Source organism: Pieris brassicae, chromosome 6 (assembly GCF_905147105.1).
Source record: "Pieris brassicae chromosome 6, ilPieBrab1.1, whole genome shotgun sequence".
Classification (NCBI taxonomy): domain Eukaryota; kingdom Metazoa; phylum Arthropoda; class Insecta; order Lepidoptera; family Pieridae; genus Pieris; species Pieris brassicae.
The window spans coordinates 20,759,952-20,777,455 of NC_059670.1; positions in this window are offsets into that span (position 1 = coordinate 20,759,952).

The following is a 17,504-nucleotide window of genomic DNA, read 5'->3' on the forward strand; positions in this document are numbered from 1 at the left end:
ATGGTTACAGTGATGCTTATTAAGCCTAATATCATAATTTAATTAAATTAAGTCATCGCCATCCAATATTTGGACGAGTTATATTTCTTAATATAATAAAAATATCTTTGTTGTTTAATACAATTGATTGGGGCAATGTTTTTATTAATTAAGATCTCAATAAGACTAGAAAACTTGGAGTAGAGATGTGGGGTCACTCTGCATCTTCTACCGTATTTACCATGGTGAGTGTTCAGAGGAGTTATTCAGTGTTAGTTAGGTTTTATAGAATATATAAAATCATGAATGGACGAGAACATCTTACAAAATATAAAAGAAAGCTTACCAATTTCTAAAAGTCCTGCAACGCACTTGCGAGCCCTCTGATATCGAGAATGTCCATTTGCGTCACTTAACGCCAGGTGAGCCTCCTGCCCACGCATTTGCACTGTTCTATATTATTTAATAATAAAAAAACAATTTCTCTGATCCAACAGTGATTTGAACCACAAACACAGACCTATGAGACCAGGCTATATAAGTATCAATAACAATTAACTTGTGAATACCCAGTCCCCAAAGTGATTAAGCCCTACAAATATTTGCCGCCCCCGGGCGAATCCCTATTTGCCTAATATTTGACTGAATGGTTTTTACACCCGCGGGTAATACATGTGCCTCTCTTTCCTACTTCACTTCCACTGACTCTAGGAGCAACCAACAGTCCCTTGTGCAGACGCTTGTTCAAAGAGGAATCAGTCACCCACGTGGCAGATTCCCAACGAACGGAAATCCTCGCAGCAGTGAGGTTGCTCTGTAAAGCCTGGAAAGTGCCCAAGAAACTTCTAACTTCTTCTTTAAGTGGCTAAGCTGGCTTTGTCAGTCAGGACTTTATGAAACAACGCACCAAATGAGAGTCTAAGTGCGGAAATTGAGTCCACTATTCTACTACGACCACCTACTTCAATAATAATCTGATATTTAGAACCAGCTCTGATATTTAGAGCTACCGTCTTTGAATTATGGTTGGACCATTTTGCTATGGAGGTACGCATTTTTCACTGGGTAATTCAAAGCCTCTCAAAAGTGTCGTGTCTAAAGCTGGAGGTACTGAAGAAGACACTATACGCATAGCTGAAGCCCGAGCAACCTTGACTTGGGCCTATCTGGCAATCACGGAAATTGACTCGCGACTCAGGGTTAAACGTCCAATCTGTGCTGTTCTATGGTTGTGAAACGTTGAAGGTCACTAACGATATCTCACACCAGCTGCAAGTCTTCGTTAAACGCTGCCTTTGCCGAGAAGATCTGTAACGAGCGACTCTGTCAGCGCTTCCGTAAAACCCCGATTAGCCAGCAGATGCAAGTGCAAATGGATAGCCTATATCAAAGCAGGGGCTTGATTGGTAACCTAGCATTCAGTTTCAGATGAGGCAAAGACAGCCGGTCTGGGAGGGAGGAGAAGGACTGGGAGCGAGGTGAAATACGAAGCTTAACGTGATGAAGACTCACTGAGGGCGCCCTCTACACCATCTAGGGGTTATAGGACCTTAAGTCAGTTGGTCGGTGCTCAGAACACCGATTTGCTAATTAAAGACAATCGTACAGACTCCGGCATGTCAAATCCCAGGGGGCTAAAGGTCCTGTACATCAGTAGTCATAATTAATAAGTGTCATTCCCAAATGAATGTCGAGGCTATTCAACTCCTTGACACCACTGACCTAGTGAGAAGATTAAAGGATGAAACCATTTGAACTAGTGAATTAGTGTTAGTGTACTTTAATATTAAGTGCTAAACAGTGAATGAAAAACATATATATTTAATAGAGACTATAATTAGCGTTATTGGACACTTACTTGTGACAACAATCCTTTTTAGTAAATTAGGTTAGACTTAAATTACTTACTAGTCTTAAGTTAGGCTAGATCGTAATGTTCCATGATGTCGTAGTAAAGACACATGTATATGTAAAAAAAACAAATCTAACTTTGACTCGACTTTGAATTCTGGAACGACTTTCCTATAAAAATAAGATGTAACTGTATCAAATACTATCTAGTCTGTCGAAGCATTGTTTGTTATAGAACTTACTGTTGGTGGTTAAACCCGGTACCAGACACGGCACGTGTCAAAACAACCTTTGTGGGAACCTAGTTAACCAAACCGTAATAAAACCTACCTATTAAAAATGTTATTAAGGAGTAAAAACATCTTTTATTTATGTTGATCAAGTTTGGGATCCCTACTAGGATTTCGTTTAAGTTTTTAGCTGGAGTTAATAACTATTATGTGTGATTTTCATAGATCATTAAACATTGGTAACCGTTTTCTAAGGCAGTTTTACCACCGCTATGTGGAACCAGCTGCCCACTGAAGTATTTTCGAACCAATTCGACGTAGGGTCCTTCAAGAACAGAGCGTACAAATTCATAAACCGGCAACGCACTCGCGAACCCTCTGACATTAAAAAATTGGGTGAGAATTCTGTCCGTTTGTCCTTATTCTATAAAAAAAATATGGATCCGCGAGTTATTAAAAATTTATTCTTAAAATTAGTTCTCTTCACGGTTTATAGCGTTCACATAATTATTGATTATAGATGTACTTAGTTCATTTGTTTAAACACGCAATTAGCGAGGTCACGTGACTTCCACGTGCCGACATTTTAAGCAGCCCTATATTGTCACGCATTTGGACACTATATTTTGCACATCTCTGTCTGATATAGTTATTGGTAGTTGCTTATTACTTCGATGGATTAAACAACAATAAAAGCCGATAAATAAAACTAAGATGTGAAGATATTTATATTCGTAATGTTTAAAGGGTTGGGGCAAGAAATGTAGGCCACATTTTTGTATTTGAAAATTCATAATTTTTCTGTTATACTCGTCGACTTTACATAGACGTTCTAACGTAGCGTTTCTCATATTTTCGTTGTACCTATTTGAAGATTCATTTAAACTATTATTTTAATTGATTTTTATTAAGTAGTTAGAAGGAAATAATACTATTAAGTAGTATTATGGAATAGGTAACTGAATACGTACGGTCAGATAATAATTATAACCGATGGACCAATAAAAGAAATTGACACAAGAATAGTAAGAGCGTTTGGGCGTTTAAAAAAGTCATGCTTTCATTACTTATATATCAACTACCTGTAACATATGGATCTCAAACTTAGGCGCCCATTAAAGCGCAACATACAAAGCTACAGGTGTGTCAAAGATCGATGATACGATGTATGGATAGGAAAGCTTAAAGCTTTAAGAAAATCAAATAAAGTAACAGATGTTACAATAAAAAATTACAAACAAGGCAAGAGGAACAGAAAAGTGAAGCAAAAAAGTACTAAACTGGTGCCCATGGTGAAGCAAACAAGAGGAAGACAACTTAGATGGATTGACCAAAGTAAAGAAACATAAAGTGGTACATTGTAGAGAGTGATAGTACAGAGCGGAGAGAGATAGAGGAGACGTTCGCCAAATAAGTTCACACATATACCTAAAAGAAGATTGTAACAGCAATCTAAAAGTATCTGAATTAATGGCCATTAAGTAGCAAGAAACTCACTGCTAATGGAACCCGCTTGCGTCTGGACAAATTTATATTTGCGTAAAACAGCCAAAAACTAATTGTAGCTGCAATTTCCTTATATAGACTGAAGTATTTACTGTACATACTCGGATTGACTGACCTCTCTGCAATACAAATTAACCAATCAACCTTTGAACAATTGCAATTTAGCACCGCCCGCATAGTTAATCGGCTTTCGGCAATGTCAACCGTACCAACAGGATTTTTATACTGTTGAAGCAGGAAATCCATTTGCTAATCAGAATGTCTGCCACTAGTAGGTTCAAACATTTACGACAGGTATTTCCATGAATCTATACCTTTTAATGATTATAATTTATGTATAAGGAATGTTACAGCTCCACATATTTATATCATAAAAGAAAACAGTTCGACAATATACAAATTCAAATTTGGTTTCATTGATAAACAATGTATACGAAACAGAAAACATAAGCCATTGACTAAATTAATAGTTATAGATCACTGCCATGTAATTGTTTAAGGGAACGGTGATTAATTTTTTTTTAGGTAACTTTTTTTTTAACTGCCTTTATAGCGTAGGCGAGCGTGGACTTGACACCAATTGTAAATAATCTAACTTTGACATTATTTTGTGTTCTTAATAAGGACATTGTAAGAATTGATATGACATTTGCATGCCTATTTATATATGGCTTGTGCGGATATATATATATATTTATTATAGCTTACCGCATCATACATATTTTATATAATCTTTCATCTAAAATGTATGACAATTGAAGTAAACATAAGTGTTTCAAAAAAGAAATTAAAAATTAAAAAAATACAACCAAAACATTTTTTGTTGTTTATATTTTAATATCCTGGAAGAGGTCACTGCTCTGTATATGATTATTTAGCATTTCATATAAGAAGGCAACACCGGCTAAAGTGTAATATTAAATTTTTAAGTCGCTGATGATACGGGTGTCTATGTGACAATCCTCTGCTTATAAAAGCTAAGTGACGCGTAAAAGATCTTTGAATGCTTTCAACGCATTGCGAATGGATTGCATATGGTGGATTCCATATAATACCGCCATATTCAAGATGACTGCGCACCAGAGCGTTGTATAGAAGTGTTCTAGTCGTACAACCAAAACAATCTGCATTCCGTTAAAGAAATTAGAGCATTCGTGCGGATGTGTTGACTACTTTGTTAACCTGAGATATAAACGTTAATTTTTTTTGTCAATAATTACACCCAAGTCACGAATCTCTTGAACCTCCATCAATTGTAAATGTTAAACATTATACTTCCATCCATAAAATTCCTCCCAATCGAGTAGCCAATATCGCAGCAGATAACTCGCAAACTTTTTGTTGACACAAACATCCGTGAACTTTGACGTATTTGTACGTGGCGATTTAATACAATATAGTCTCTACTATGAGTTAACGTTTTATATCGTTTAATACCTTACTATAAATGTATATTTATTCTTATGCAGCAGCAGTATCTATCAAAGAGTTCAAAATACGACATGTGCGCCCTCTCGGGAGCGAGGTTTGCGCAATTAATTTGTGCAAACATTTGCAAATTATTACAAATATTTACAGAACAATATTCTGCTTCCATATGTTTCGGGTTAGATTAACATTAAGTTTTTCTAAAAGCTATATATGAACTTTTTAATAACAAAAATATTTTCACTAATAATTAGGTATTAACTAAATGTCAGTAGTTAAATTATAATATAATTTATGTATTTATATATGTATAGGTTTCAGATATGATCGAAATGTGACTCCTAAGTGGTCGGACACAGTTGATGAAGGCTCTACGTGTGTTCGTACAGCCTCCTTCTAACATTCTTACTATTCTGCCGCGCACCACCCCTATTTAGTACCAACTGCGTACTGAATTATATTTGAAGCAATTCGACTTAGGGTCCTTCAAGAAAAGAGCGTACCAATTCTTCAAAGGCCATCTGCGCACTCGCGAGCCCTCTGGAATTAGAATTTCCATGTGTGGCGGTATTACTTAACATCAGACAAGCTCTTTTTACTCCCGTTGAAAACGAACACAACGTCTTGTCCTTTGCATCATGCATCCTCTGGAGCTGCACCCAAGCATATCATATCAATAATGCTTCTTCTAACGTGAAGTTTTCATCAGTAAGTATTCATAACTTTTCACGGCCCTTTGGCACTTGGCAAACCTATATTATTTTGGTTATGGCCTATTATAATCTTGCTTGCTTCAACTTAAAAAGGATATTTAACATAAGAAAGTGTACAAACACTATTTACACTATTAAAGGGAAGAAAGAGACTCTGTTCTTGTGTCCTATTTTTCCACTTACCACTTTTAAGCATTTAATACTAACGTGCATTCACAATAATTTATTAATTTCAATAGTTTTGTCATTTTCAACCACACCAGGCCCGCGGTGTCAAGTTGAATAGCCTCGACAATCACGTGTTGGTGAAGCCCTTGTTCGTGGATCGTTTTGATTATGGTGGCGACGTCCTCTTCATGCAGATCCTGATGGACGTCGTTAAAGTGTAACAGGGATCATTGGAGGGACATAGCAAAACTAAAAGTAATAAGAAACCTTTGGTACCAGGAGTGTATGTATTTTAACTCAGTGAATTAAGGATTAGTTAACTCTTTATCAGAACTGGACACACGTTTGGCCACTATCTGACATTAAGAGAGACGTGGCCTATTGGAGGGCCATCATAATTACTGACCCCATTTGACCAACTGTCACTCAATGATACATTAAATATATCAATGGAGCCAACCTTTTTAGATTTGGGGCTCGGATTTCTGTATCTGTTTCATGATAATTTGTTAATCTAATAGGCAAGTAGGTGATCAGCCTTCTGGGTCTAAGGCAAGCCGGTTTCCTCACGATGTTTCATCTCATAGAAATAAATTCCATTGGTGCACAGCCGGGGATCGAAGCTACGACCTCGGGGATTAGAGTCGCACGCTGAAGCCACTTGGCCAACACTGGTACATTGGGGTCCCATTTGTTAAGAAAATTTATTTTCTGATCTAGTTTAATAGTTGCTTAATATACTCAATATTCTCAATAGAGACAAAGAAAGCGGTTCACCTACTTGTCTACATAACAACCAAATATACAGTATTTTGTAATTTTCTTAACTTATATAGCAATACTAATAAGTATTAAAAAAGATAATTAAAACAAATTTAAAAAGTTTGATCCCTGTGGCCAGTGTATCTTTAACGCTGGCAGCATTTGCTCGCTGTATTGCGATACTCATTCGTTGAGCGAGGAATGCACCAGCTCTGGAGTCACTGGTACTATCCAGACGCCCCCTCAAACAAGAGTCTCTTATCTTATTTATGAAAGAAGCAATTGCAATCTTAGACCAATACCGGATCATTATTTAGTATTCGTAATACTGTTAATTTGTAGATCTATTAATATTGGCAAATCAAACCAACCACAGAACAGTCCTGCGCCAATTTGACTTTGATGTTATTAAATTAGAATGATTTCGATATACACAATACTTAACTTATTAATCTACAACCGTGCTTGAGTCAAGTAATAAATAATAAAACCTAAATAATCTAATATTAATGTAAAAATAATTGTCATATTATCATTGATATTTTTTTCTTTACCAGCCTCGACACTTGGATTATTCTGTCTATAACTGGATTCCTCATGTTCTGCAGATTTGCACAGGGTTCGAACACAAGACCTCAGTGTTACAATCGCACGCTGAAATATAAAAGTATTTTTTCCAACCACACTCCATGTATCCATAATCCCTCAATAACCATTGACGAAGCGTCATCATTAGAAACGCTTGGAAAAATTTAAAACGCAAACGGAAGTACGGAAATCTATTGTGCAAGATACAATAGACATACGGATAGAGTATATTGAATTTGTCATCACTTAATATACACAACTTGGCAAATAGCAAAAAAATATGTAAATTGAGAATGCAAATCAAACGAGACAGAAAGACTAACAAACATAAGAAACTAGAAAATTTTGTATTTCCAAACTCAGTTACGATTTTATGATATTTTATTAACTGAACATGAATTCTTCGTTTGCTTAAAAAATTCGGAAGCGGAGGATTATAAGCACAAAGGCGGCATTTGTATTGTGATTAGTTTGTGGGTGTCGATACATCAACTAAAGGTGTTATATAAATTTAATTTCAATTAACTTTAGAAAAGTAGATAAGACTTATAGTACATTTGTAACTTGCTCTCGTGGGATCCTGACAACTCCTGAGGGCTGAAAGAAGTACATCATGAATGTATTCTTAACTTCAACTACCTTTGTGGACGCCTTGCTCATTAAATAGGAATAAAACCTATTTTATAATTAATAAAATAATACTTGGTTATCCCTTTAATTATCTTTAATAATAATAATAATAATAAAACAATGTCCCAGGATCGAAAAGTATAAAAAACCTTTGTGCTAGTTAGTGTTAGTCAGTGCAAATGAAAACACTCGATGAGGCATGTTTTAGATTGCAGGAATACAGGAGATAAATATAATTTCGTAAGATATTTATTTGTTGTTTGCGCAAGAGAAAACATTAGTAAGATCGAAAGAGGTTACAACGTTATTTACTTTAACAAATACACGAACGATTTAAGTAATAACTAATATAGAATTAATTTAACATTATTTACCTACAAAAACAGATAACAATTTTAATAATTGCGCTTTTATTATAATCTGCTGTCAAAACAGATGAACCTGCTCCGGTAGTAATATAAGGAAGATAAAATTAAATGTCAATAAAAATGATGTCAATTCAATATGTTTTATTTATTTTATGAAAATTAACTAATATTTAAATTTAAAATTCGTTTACAGATAAAAGAAAACACTACTATTTACGAATGTTATTTATTACCAAGAAGTAGTAAGTAGTGTTTATAACTAACAAACCCACCGCTGGACAAATTGAAAATATTCACTATTATCCCCATACATTGATGTTTAAAATATAAATGCGAAGATGTCTGCAGCTAATAATTCGTAGAAAATACGGAAGCAGTTGAAAAACATGTAGCTAATGTTCCACTCAACATCACACAAGCCGCAAGCCCCGCTTTGTCCGCTTTAATCACTTCTAATCCTCAACTAATGCCTCGCACCAATATTTCCGGTTACACTGATTTCCGACACTAAAAAAAATCTTACGTAAGAAGCAAATGTATGGCTTTGTATGACACGATGACCAAAATGAATTAAAGTATTTAACAAAGCATTTAGTTAATAATGGTAGAACAGTTTATTTGATGGCTATATATACACAATAACAAATTACAAACAAACAATTAAAAACCAATGCTAAGACTCGGTTTATTTCTTCAAAATATTAAAAGATTGTAGTTTCATATTATTAAGTTCATTTATACAGTCAACCAATGAGGTTGGATATGAAAATTAAAAATAAATTCAGATTTGACGTTTGTGATTAAGAACAATTATTCTCTTGTTTTTTCCGCAAAACATTTTTTGGGTTAAAAAGTGTGGTTTACAAACATAAATATCCATCTTATTACTTATTATTTTCATAGTTTCTTCCATTTATTAGGTTACCGGCATTGGCAGAATTATTAACACTAACATTTTTTAATTCAAGTATTGTTGCACAATTAGTATTATTATATTTTCAAGTATTAGAAGTTTACAAGTATTATTAGTATATTTTCCGTATCAGCATGAAGTTGAGAATATATTGTTTAAGATTGTTAATGAATGTATAAAGGTTGTTATTAAAAGTGGTAATTCTCTGAAGGAGATAAAGCGTTGGGTGAAGAAAGTGCGTTTATGGATTGCTTATATATAAGCAACCGGGGGAGATGGCCCTAGTTACTATAAAACTGTATTATGAATTGTGATGAATAAAACAGTGAATTCGTATAAAACTTTGTACATCTTTACGATACATCACTTTTGAAAACGCTTATATAATTTTAATCTTTAAAAACAAACTAGGACTGGCCATGCCAACATCCGTAACCTAACCTATAGGTTTGCGTTGTGTTTGGTGAAATGTGGTCTATAAGTATAGTCTAACCGTTAAAACATGTTCTGTCAGTTTCTAGGTTTACTTCTGAGTCTAGAATTTCGCCGATAACCTCTATACAATTGTAATTCCTCTTCTTATAGTGCCCACTTCTTTCGAAGGTTGGCGATCATCATGGCTATTTCAATTTTGGATACCGCGCTTGTCAATTGCTTTGACTATATTTGTAATTATCAAAAGCTTGCCAACCCTCAGCAGCCTGATACACTGGAAGAAAAATATAATACAATACAATGTGACTAGCGATTATAGGCAAACAAAACAAACGCGTAGAGAATAAAAGGAAAATTGATTTCAGAGTGTGAGCTATGGATCCAGACCTAACTCGTTCATAAGAATGCTCAATCTGGATATGGGCGAGTTTTAGACAAAACGCGTTCTTCTGAAAGAGGGTAAAAATGGCAAGTTACTCTTAATACTTAAACGCTATCGTTTTGACTATCCCGTACAAAACCCCCAAATGGGCTATTTGATGAATAAAACATAAACAGTTATTGGTATTTAATTAAAAATCACTTTAAAAACTGTCCCTAAATTATTGTTTTTACGTCGAGTGAGACAAAACTTCGACACATTATTCTGAAAGTACTGTGACGTTTTTAAGACTGTTTTTGCTGTGCACTATCACTATGTGGAACCAGCTGCCCACTGAAGTGTTTCCGAACCAATTTGACTTCATGAAAGGAGCATACCAATTCTTAAAAGACCTAAGCATTCACGTGCTCCCTGGCATTGAGTGTCCTTGGCGGTATCTCGTAACATAAGGTGTGCCTGTTCGTTTGCACCCTGTTCCATAAAAAAATGCTAAATTTTCTTTACTTTGTAATATTATAATAGATTTAAAGTATTTAATAATCAATAAAATAGATATAGACTGCTCGTCACTTGCTTCATTGTTACACGAATTCAAATTACGAGCCGTAACAACCAGTCATATATAAGACATTAAATCTTCTGACTATAGACTAATAGAGATTTACTCTAGTATTTTGTATCACAACATACAAGGGCATACAAGACTCACACCCTGCCCCGCCTGTTAATAGGCTTACCGTATTCTATATGGATTAGGCTATTGTAAGTGGAATTTGTGGAAAAAATAAAATTTTGCACAATTCCATATATAACCTTTGTATTATCGTCTAAATGGAGCGACAAAAATTTGTTAAACTTTTCATCTGCTCACATTGGTTATACTTTTGGGAAGAAACTTAATAGATTTTAAGCTAATATATCTCAAAAGGCATACGTGAAGTAGCTAAAGTTTCCCGATTCGAAGCTTTTTAAGATAAATATAAATAATCATTAATTATTTTCAAAATGATTTAACAATATGGGGACTTCGTAATCTCACGTAAAGTTGGCGTTTCTGATGTTTAAAGTTACAAGACAAAGGTTCTGTCTGTGACCCATCAAAAGCTTGAAGGGTGCTTTTGACAAAAATGCTTTAAGTTTAAGTCACATTAATGCAAATGACATCAGAACATTAAATTAACTTTTATATTTTACTTGGTTGAGTGGTGGCTGCAACGTGCGACTCGCATCTATCAGATCGTAGGTTCGATCCCCGACTGTGCAGCAATGCACTATTTATGTGCGCATTTAAATTCGCTCACACGGTAAAGGAAAATATAGTGAGAAAACTGGCTTGCTTTAGATCAAAAAGAGTTGTGTCAGAGACAGAAGTCTGATCGCCTACTTGCCTATTGGATTGACATATCAGAATTCTAAAGCACTGAAAAGGTTATATTTTCACTGGTTTTGTGTAAGAATATTGTAACTACTGTATATATGTGTATCGAAAATAAATAATTAAATAATAATCATAAACCTAATTAAGAACTTTCCCACTGTTGACGCTCTGTTGAAAAGAGTCAAAAACTTTAAACGAAATACGGTAATATTCCGTGTAAGTACGTTTGCCTAAAGCAGGTCAAAGAAGTTACTTTTCCTTTGTAGATTAAATCAAGTGTAGACAAGGGTTGTTGGCAGTTAATGGATTCAGTTCATAAATCAATTAATAAAGGATGTTTTAATAATAACTGATTTGTTGACCCCTACACTCGATAAAGTAATAAACGTTAAATACTTGAAATCATATAAAACATGAATTCAAAATCATAACAGGGTCATAGATTAAGTAAGAATTGCCCAAATTTGGTTGAGATCTGTGAGCTAACTAAATAGGGAATCAAAACATTTTACAAATCACGTTTTACGTAACGCTATGGTGTTCTAACATTTTCTATGTCTATTTAAAATTGTTTACTAGAGATGATACGGATATCTTGTGCCGGATACCGAATATTCGGCCAACCTTGAAGGATACCCAAATATCCGGCTGAACATAGTCGAGTGGTGATCGGCTAATTCCGTACTAGACTCAAACTTAACGAAGCTTACTAAAGTTTGCCTTTCGGCGCCCTGTATAGTGTATATAGTTGACGTTTTTCGGAAGCTATCCCTGTATACGAAGACAACGCAGTGCTGTTTGTATTATTATTTTTTTAAAGGAAAAAATGTGTCCGTAAAGCAGGAAAACACCTTGTCTTTCTGTAGGCTCTTCGAGTTCTGTGTCTCAACTCCGAATCTTACCCTAAACACAAGCTTACTTGCAAAAAAATAACTCAGATAAAAGGCCGTATCTGCCAGTAATTTAACAGATCTTTGCCCCATCGAGTTTCCATAGCCATTGTTCCCTCCCTCTTGGGGTGTAAAAAACCAACGCAATATGCTTCTCATAAGCGCCCCTAAGCCCCATGCTCCAGTCGGCTCACATCAGACTTATACTTTGATTGATATTTTATTGTTTTGACGTTTGTTGTATGAAGTGTTTTAACTTAAGTCGCCTATTTAAAAAAATAGCAGATGTAGAGTGTCTAGAGTTTGTGTATTTTGTATATGTATATATATTGTCTATGTATTATCTTATTTGGCTATATTTTTGAATTCTTAATTTTTTTTTCAAATCACTGTAGTTTACTACGTAGACCAGTGTTTTTCAACGTAGGTAATTTTATTGTTATAGGTAACGATCGGATTTTTTTTAAATTATTTGGTATGTAAATTTCAGTTCGCCTGATATGTTTTAAAATCGTACAGTGTTTCGTGATTCCTTCCTAAAACCTATCATTTAAGCTTATTAAGAGAACATTTTTTAATATAAAAAACTATGTTCTAATTGCACGGAACAAAAAAGAGTTGAAATACACTGAAGCAAGTTTTTTTACGTATTTTAAAACGAACGAATTTTAGAATATACTCATTAAAGATCCAATTGAGTTTTTTAATTTTTAATTAATGACTGAAACTAATCGATTTTATACCGAATAATTAAATAGTGGGTGGGGCATCATAGTTAAAAAGCTAACCATACATTAGCTTAACAATTCTTTAACATTTATCCAAGACCTGACGGTTTTATAAACTGATGCAGCAATAAAGGTTCAAATACATTCTGATTACGCTCAGAATGTAAGTAATTTGTCATGTGCTCAAACACCGTGCGTGAGTTTATGTATCTGTGTGTTCGTTTGTTTGTTCCAGACCAAAAAAATTACTTCAAAAAAAACAGCATAAAACTTTTTAGAGGAATTTTTTAACACGGCAAAATACTGCCCATAACAGAAAAAGTAAATAAATGTCTTCTTGTCGAGAACTTTTTCCGAGATGACACATAAAGAAACGAGTGGATCATGACGTACAGACTCCAGCGGTTACGCAGATTCGGCTCTGTACATCGAGAGCTAACAACAGTAGGTTGTGGCGAGAGAACGTTAAGGTATTTGTTACCGCTTCTGATAAATGGTCTAAGCAATCAGATATTAGATAACCTAAGTCTAACCAACATAAACGGAAAATAAAAAATTACTTTTACATGCAATTGTCGCGCTCCTAAACAAGTCTGCTATGGTTACATTAATACAAACCACAGCGGTTTTCTAATGTAACATATTGTGATTATATTATATTATTTTGTAAAATATAGAAAAGAAAGAAAGAAAAACGCCATTGGCCTCAGATTTCTGTGTTTGTTTCAGAATATCTCAATCGAAAAGGCAAGTAGGTGATCTGCTTGACACACGCCGTCTACATATTGAGTCTAACGCAAGGTTTCCTTACGATGTTTATGTTTAACGTTCGAATGTTATATGCGTACAAAGTGCCAAGCCGAGGATTGCATCTACGACCTAAAGGTTGAGAGAGATAATAATATTTACTATAATATGAAATTATTAAAATAGACGCCATGACAAATTTCTAGTTAGTATATTCCTTATCAAAAGTACATTTTCCCTCAGACATAGGCAATCTCACATATTGACACTCAGGAACGACACATCCCCGATAATTGCCTGTCAGGCACACGGGTGGCTTTTGAATACATGGAATCTTCATGTGAGAGTCGAAAAGGCTTATATACCTTTCATATACGTTACCTACTTGATTATATCCAGAAACGGATAAATAATGTTTAAAATGTATGTGTTTGAATGAAGTTTTCTCTTTTAAAGACAGTACACTTGATGTATTTAAATAAAATTAACTAAATTAACTAGTCCTAGTGGGAGTGCCATGCTGTTGCTTTCGGGCTTCAGCCAATCGGGCAGGCACGACCGGGGCAGTACCACTGTCTCACAGAAAACCGGCGTGAAGTGATGCAATAGGTTCATCTTATTGTACTCGCGTTTCGTGCGGTGAGTGAGACTCCCGGAGCCCATCAATTCCCCCCTCCCCCAGAATATGAAGATGCAGTTTAAACAGAGATTACCCCAGGGGGGTACCACACGTTTCCGCTGTGGAGAATCCCCCTCTGAGCGTCCATCATCGGAACAATCAGTATTCGGTGGTGGATGCACAGGCTGCCCTTCGTATTCTGGGGTGGGCAAAAACTGCTCAAAAAACTATAAGTTTCGATCTCGGGGCAAACGGAAGAATTTAGCGAAGGCATCCCCTTCCACGCTCTCAGTGGACTTTACCAATGTTAGGGGGCTCAACTCTAATCTTAACGCGGTTCACTTTCACCTCGAAACTGCGAAGCCGGCCTTATTCTTCCTTACTGAGACTCAGATATCCTTCCCGGCTGATACTTCCTACCTCTCCTACCCGGGGTACAAATTGGAACATTCATTTGTGCCGCGGGCGGGAGTTTGCGTGTACGTCAGAGAGGATATCTGTTCTCGTCGCCTCGGGTCGCTTGAAGGAAGGGACCTATCTAGCCTCTGGCTGCGCGTAGACTGCGATGACCATCCGCGATTCTACGCATGCCTGTATAGGTCCCATAGCGGAAATACCGAAACTGAGCGACTCATTGAGCACATCCAATTGGCTACAGATTCCCTGCTCGAAGGGGTTCCTACCGCTGAAATCGTGATACTTGGCGATTTTAACGCTCACCATGCCGATTGGCTCGGTTCGGAAACCACCGATCACGCGGGAAGATCCTTTCACGACTTTGCTTTAGCTTACGACCTGTCACAAATGGTCCCTGCGATTACGCGAATACCAGATGTGGATGGTCATAAACCCTCTTTGTTGGACCTTCTGCTGACCTCACATCCGGAGACCTATCAAGTCTCTGTTGACCCGCCATTGGGTTCATCGGATCATTGTGTGGTCCGGAGTACTGTGCCTACTACGCGCCCTCCTCGGCCCCGTTTTTCGGGTTGTCGTCGTATTTGGCACTATCGGTCAGCAGATTGGGATGGGATGCGGTCTTTCTTTGCGTCCTACCCTTGGGGGCCTATGTGCTTTTCGTCGGAAGCTCCAGATTCCGTCGCTGCCTCTGTCGCCGAAGTGGTTCTGCAGGGCATGGAACTTTTTATTCCATTCTCTGCGGTGCCGATCGGTGGCAGGTCACAGCCCTGGTTTAAGCGTTCTTGCAAGGCGGCATCGCGTCGAAAGCGAGAATGCTTTAATGCATGGGCGGAAGCGGCGATATCTCGTGATGCCAATACCAGCGAACATAAAAAGCATATAACTCAGCCTCCAGGTCCTTCAAACGGGAAATCGCTAAGGCAAAGTCAGAGCACATCGCCAGATTTGGCGAGATATTGGCCCAACTCCCTTCTGGGACTCGAGCCTTCTGGTCTCTCGCCAAAGCTGTACAAGGGAATTTTTGTCAGCCATCGATACCACCGCTGCACAGAGAGGATGACTCGCTCGCCCACACTGCGAAGGAGAAGGCCGACCTCTTGGGCTGTCTCTTTGCGTCCAACTCGACTTTGGATGACCGGGGGAGATCACCACCGGCGATTTCGCGGTGTGATAACTCAATGCCGGAAATCACATTCCAGCAACGTGCTGTTCGCAGAGCACTATCTTCCTTGGACATTCATAAGTCGAGCGGGCCGGATGGTATCCCTCCAATTGTGCTGCGTACATGTGCTCCTGAGTTGGCTCCGGTCCTGACGCGCCTTTTCCGGTACCTGTACTCGCTCGGCACTGTCCCGAAGTGCTGGAAGACCGCTTCGATACATCCGATCCCTAAAAAAGGCGATCGCACTGATCCATCCAACTATCGCCCAATCGCAATAACCTCCTTGTTCTCCAAAATAATGGAATCCATTATTAATGGCCAGCTCTTGAGTTATCTAGAGGGCCACCAGCTGATTAGCGATTATCAGTACGGCTTTCGTCGTGGTCGTTCAGCTGGTGACCTTCTAGTATACCTTACTCATAGATGGGCAGAGGCAATTGAGTCCAAGGGGGAGGCACTAGCGGTTAGTTTGGACATAGCGAAAGCCTTCGATCGGGTGTGGCACAAAGCACTGCTCTCGAAGCTACCAGCCTACGGGCTTCCTGAGAAATTATGCGACTGGATCTCCAGCTTTCTAGCCGATCGGAGCATCAAGGTCGTCGTCGACGGAGCATGTTCCGACCTTAAACCCGTGAATGCTGGGGTCCCACAAGGCTGTGTTCTGTCCCCGACCCTGTTTCTTCTGCATATCAATGACATGTTGCAACTTAGCAACATTCATTGCTATGCGGACGACAGCACTGGGGATACTCTTTACACTGGCCGGGCAGGTATTTCTCGGGCAGTTGTCGATGAGTACCGGAACAAACTTGTGTCTGAAGTCGAAACTCTTTTACGTGGAGTCTCGGACTGGGGTAGACTAAACCTAGTCCAATTTAACCCCAAGAAGACACAAGTTTGCGCGTTTTCCGCGAAAAAAATACCCTTTGTCGCTACTCCTCTTTTCGAAAACACTCTTCTTGAAGCCACAGCCAGCATCGGAATACTTGGCGTTGACATATCGAACGACGTTCAGTTTCGCGGTCATTTGGAGGGAAAGGCTAAATTAGCCTCCAAAAAGCTTGGTGTGCTCAGCAAGGCGAGACGGTACTTCACTCCGGGCCACCGCTTGCAACTCTATAAAGCGCAAATACGGCCCCACATGGAATACTGTTCTCACCTCTGGGCGGGGGCTCCCCAGTACCAGCTCCTTCCACTTGACCGTATCCAACGAAGAGCGGTTCGAATCGTCGATGACCAATCCCTCTCCGAGCGGCTCGATCCTTTGGCGTTGCGTAGAGATGTGGGGTCACTCTGCATCTTCTACCGCATTTACCATGGAGAGTGTTCAGAGGAGTTGTTCGGATTAATACCTGCAGCTGAGTTTCAGCATCGGACGTCGAGGCAAAATACAAAATTCCACCCGTATCACCTCGACGTCCGACGTTCCACGACTGAGCGTTTCTCAAGGCAATTTTTGCCGCGCACCACCGCTATGTGGAACCAGCTGCCCACTGAAGTATTTCCGAACCAATTCGACTTAGGGTCCTTCAAGAAAAGAGCGTACAAATTCTTAAAAGGCCGGCAACGCACTCGCGAGCCCTCTGGCATTGAGAGTGTCCATGGGC